We start from the raw sequence: 5,444 nt of genomic DNA, 5'->3' as shown, positions 1-5,444 counted from the left end.
ATTTTGTTCGAAAAGGCGATCGCTCCTTTCAAGGGGGGGGGGGGATATCAAACACCATTGAACACGACTCGCCATGAGGTGTTACTTTGGATTGAAAAAAAACCCCTGAAGAAGGATGTGCAGTTTCCTGAGGCGAAAGGTCGAACCAGTTTGGGGAGATATCCTAACAAATACTGCAGGTTCCACAGATTGAACGGCCATGACACGAATGATTGCTACGAATTGAAGAGGGAGATTGAAAAGCTGATTGAGAGAGGAAAACTGAGTCAATTCGTTAGAAAAGAAACGATTGATGAAAAAGTAACACTCCCACGTGAGATAGAAGCAAGACCAGAAAAGAAGCAGAAAAAAGGAGTGATTAACGTAATAGCAGGCGGGATCTATGAGCCTCCAACGAAAAGGGCTGGCCGTGAACAGCGAAAAAGCAACACGAGTAGGGGGGATGCCCTCAATTATTCATTTGCGCGAATCACGGAGCTGCATGCGGATGCGTTGGTGATTACGGTGGCCATTGAAGGATGGGACGTCAAGCGGGTCCTTATTGATACAGGCAGTTCTTGCAATGTTATTACTCAAACTGCATTCAACCAGTTGGGAATTAACGACGAGCGAGTAGAACATACGTTTATGGATGTAACTGGTTTTGGAGGTCAATCATCTCAAACAAGTGGAAAGGTGGTGTTGGAGACAGAAATGGGCGATAAGAATCTAAAATGGAGAGGTGATCTAGAATTCGCAATTGTTGATCTCCCATTGGCCTATAATATAATTCCGGGGCGTCCGTTCCTGTCGGAAACAGAGTCGCTCATTTCAATGAATCATTTGACATTGCATTTGCCAACACACCAAGGGCGAGTCATTGTTGAGGGTAATCAACTTATATCTCAACAAGCTTATACATTGTCACTTAAAACAAAGCCAGATGAAGAAGATAAAGTTGATGAGAAGTTGTCGGCTGAAGCGTTAGGAGAAACAGAACTATTCGCCATTTCAAATGACAAGAAAGTAAGGATAGCGGCAGGACTTCCAGAGGAAACGAAGAAAGCCATTACCAAGGTGTTGATCCAATGCGAGTCGGCATTCGCCGCTCCTGATGAAGTGCTGAAGGGGATAAGTCCAGAAATAGCAACACATCGTTTGAATGTGGACAAAAGTGCAACCACAGTGCGATAGAAAAAGAGAGGACATGCTCCAGAGCGGCAGAAGGCGATTGAAAAAGCAGTGGCGGATTTGCTAAAATCAGATGCAATTCGAGAGGTCACTTATCCGGAATGGCTAGCCAATGTGGTGCTAGTCAAAAAGCCGAATGGAACGTACAGAATGTGCGTAGACTTCAAAGATTTGAATAAAGCTTGTCCGAAGGATATGTATCCGCTACCTAACATTGATATATTGGTAGATGGGACTGTGGGATTTGAAGCTTTATCATTCACCGATGTGAAATCCAGTTACCACCAAATACCAATGGAGAAGGCGGATGAGATCAAGACGTCATTCATAACTCATCAGGCAACTTATTGCTTCAAGGTGATGCCCTTTGGACTGAAAAATGCGGGAGCAACCTATCAACGGAGGATGAACAAAATATTTTCAGACAAATCAGGCGAGAACTTCTCGATCTATATAGATGACATGATCATTAAAAGCAAGAAGATGCAAGACCACCCGCAGGATATTAAAGAAATCCTGGAAGTGCTGATCAAATATGGCCTCAAATTGAACCCGGAGAAATGCACGTTTGGAGTGAGAGCGGGGAAGTTCCTAGGTTTCATTGTTAGTGGCAAAGGAGTTGAGGCGAATCCCGAGAAGGTTAAAGCAGTGATGGAGATGAAGACTCCAAGGAACATAAGAGAAGTACAGCAACTCAATGGGCGGTTGGTGGCATTAGGGCGATTCATATCATGCTCAGCTAGGAGATGTCTACCTTTCTATAATGCCATCAAAAAATCTAAGTCCTTTGAATGGACACCAGATTGTCAAGAAGCATTCGAGGGGATAAAGCGATTACTATGTTATCCGCCCTTAATGAGCAGGCCAGAGGATGGAGAAGATTTATTTCTTTATGTATCCGTCACCAGCACGGCGATATGCACTATAATGGTGCGGGAAGAAGAAGGGCAACAATATCCGGTGTACTACGTGAGTAAAGTCTTAAAGGATGCAGAACTTCGATATTCGAGGTTAGATAAAATGGCCCTCGCGGTGATAACCACGGCGGCTAGGTTGAAGCCATACTTCCAGGCGCATACTATCATTGTGAGAACTGGAATTCCAATGCGAAAGGTACTGCAGAAACCTGACGCATCCGGGCGATTGATGGAATGGTCAATTCGCTTGGGAGAGTTCGATATTCGTTACGAAGGAAGACCAGCTCTAAAAAGTCAAGTACTTGCCGATTTCGTGAATGAGTTCACGTCGGATGAAGACGAATGTCCAAAAGCACAAAAAGAAGAATGGAGTATGTTCACAGATGGGGCATTATCCACAGATGGAGCTGGACTGGGAGTCGTCATCAAGGGTCCGGATGTTATTCGCCTGTACTGTGCGGCAAAGTTAACATTCAAAACTACCAACAATGTCGCGGAATATGAAGCAATGATATGCGGATTGAAGTTGCTTAATGAACTTATGCCAGAAAGAGTGGTAATCTACAGCGACTCTAAACTCATGATAAATCAGATCACAAAAAATTATCTGGTGAAACAGGAAGATCTGGTCAAATACCATCAGGTTGTCGGTAGATTGACGCAGGAGTTAACACATAAAGGAATCGTCTGGGAGATGGTGCATGTTCCAAGAGGCCAGAACACAAAGGCTGATGAGTTGGCAAAAGCAGCGGCGAGTAGAGACCCATGGAGTCAAAAAGCATGTAATTTGGGAATCAGGTCGTCACCAGCATTCGAAGCCGATCAGATTATGGTCATCGAAGAGCTAGAAGATGATGAAGATTGGCGGATGCCCATCCGCCAATATCTGGAACATGGAGATTTGCCGGTTGATAAAAGTTTAGCCAGAAAGCTAATCGGGCAGTCAGCGAGATACTCAATTCGGGATGGGACTTTATAAAGGAAGTCATATACATGTCCATGGTTAAAATGTATTAGCCGCAATGAAGGAGATTACGTGCTGAGAGAACTCCATGAAGGAATTTGTGGTGCGCATGAAGCATCCGCGGCGTTGGCAAGAAAAGTCAAGTTGATGGGATATTATTGGCCGAAGGTGGTGGAAGATTCCCAGAAAATGGTAGCGGAATGTCACAGCTGTCAAATCCATGCTAATGAAAAGCATGTCCCAGGAGCCGAACAAGTAACTATAATGACGGTGTGGCCATTCGCAACATGGGGGATTGATATAGTGGGGCCATTCCCAGAAACAACAAGGAAGAGGAAGTACTTGGTAGTCGCAGTTGACCACTTCAGCAAATGGGTAGAAGCAGAGGCAGTAACCGCTCAAACACCTGAGCGAATGATCGAGTTCTTACGAGAGAACATTATCTTGCAGTTTGGAATCCCATAAACGCTTATAACCGACAACGGTACCCAGTTCAACTGTGTCAAATTCAAAGCATATTGCGAAAGCATAGGGATCAAGAATCATTTTTCCTCCGTAAATCATCCCCAGTCGAATGGTATGATAGAGGTTACCAACAGGGCCATGATTCAGGGAATCAAGAAGCGACTAGGTGATAAGAAAACAGGTTGGGTGGATGAGATACCTCATATGTTATGGGCATACAGAACTTCTGTAAAGGCAGCAACAGGCGAAACACCCTTCTCGTTGGTTTATGGAGCCGAAGCAGTCCTACCTGTTGAAATCCATTCGCCTACAGATCGGGTAATTTATTACTGCGACACCCAAAATCCTATCAACATTAGAGATGCATTGGATTCTGTTGAAGAACGAAGAGAAAAAGCTTACATGCGAATGGCAGTATATCGCAATAGAATCAAGAAGTATCATGACAGAAGGGTGCGAAAGGTGATAATCAATGAGAGCGACTTGGTCTTGAAAAAAGCAGATAAAATACAGTCCAGAGAAGGCAAAGGAAAATTAGGCGTCAACTGGATCGGACCTTACAGGGTATCCAAGAAGTTGGGACCATCAACTTTTGAAATAGAAGAAATGAGCGGTAAAAAGCTCCCGCACACCTGGAATCTAGAGAATCTATGCTTATATAAACAGGCCGAGTAGTTCAGGGAAATGACGAGTACTCTTTTTCCTTTTATGAGTTTTTTCCCACTGGGTTTTCTGATAAAAGGTTTTAATGAGGCTTTGATCCCACACAGTTTATGTACCCATGTAACAAGAAGTCTTTTTTCTTTATCAATAAAGATGTTCATTGGTTACAATTATTCAGTATGCTACGGCTGAATGCAGGTCCTTTTCAAACTGATAATACAAACACATAAGTGTGTTGCCTACAAAAGAAAGGCGGATGCATGATTGCGCATCATTCGTAAAACCTTATGGTTAACCTTAAACACATAAATGTGTTGCCTACAAAAGAAAGGCGGATGCATGATTACGCATCATTCGCAAAACCTTATGGTTAACCTTATGATTATTTGAAAAATTATAAGGCATAAAATTAAGCGAATAAATGAGTACTCAAAAAATTGCAAAAAGGGTCTGGCCACCCTAACGAAAACAAAACTAACTACGAAAAATTACAAGTATGAAGTCGGCAAAAGGCAAGGGTCGCATACGAAAATAACCGGCATTAAGGCGACAAAGAATAAAACAGCAATTGCACATATATGAAAAGCGGCGGCAAAGTCGCTCGGTTGATATATATACTGGCAGTTTGTTACATACAACAGTTCGGATATAAATAAAATTATACTACAGTTTCTTCTCCTTCGCCTCTATTGCCCCCTTCGCCTTCAGCGGCTCCTTCAGCTTCTCTAGTGGGGTGATCTGCTTCAGGCGAATCCCCAACAATCAGATCAGTAACCGCATCAGAGCGAGGTACCACTTGTTCAACGTGAGAAACATCTTGTGGTGCCCCTTCTTCTACATTCTGATTTGGGATCTCACGGCTAATTGGAGAGTCATGAAAACTCTGCCAATCTAGGAGAAGTACCTCATCCATATCGGCATCCTCGGCCTCCAACTTGTCCCATTTTTCAGCTAAATCCTTTTCAGGAATGGGAACCTTGGGGCGATTAAGTACACGATCTGGATGTCCATGCTCATAAGCCGCATGAATCCGCTCTCCATACCAATAGATGCGAGCACCATCTTCAGCTGTGATCTCCTCGGCCCTCCTCTTTTGCATCTCCAAAGCTTCCTTGGACGAATTCAGATCATCAATGGCCTTCTGAAGCTCATCGGACTTAGCTTGGAGGGATTTGAGAGCTTCCTCCTTCTCGCTGATGGCCTTCTGACAAGCGCCTTCAAGGACCTTTACTTTGCCTTGGACATCATCAAAAAGTGACTTCTGA

Source organism: Euphorbia lathyris, chromosome 7 (assembly GCF_963576675.1).
Source record: "Euphorbia lathyris chromosome 7, ddEupLath1.1, whole genome shotgun sequence".
Lineage (NCBI taxonomy): Eukaryota > Viridiplantae > Streptophyta > Magnoliopsida > Malpighiales > Euphorbiaceae > Euphorbia > Euphorbia lathyris.
Note: the sequence above shows the minus strand (reverse complement) of the source record.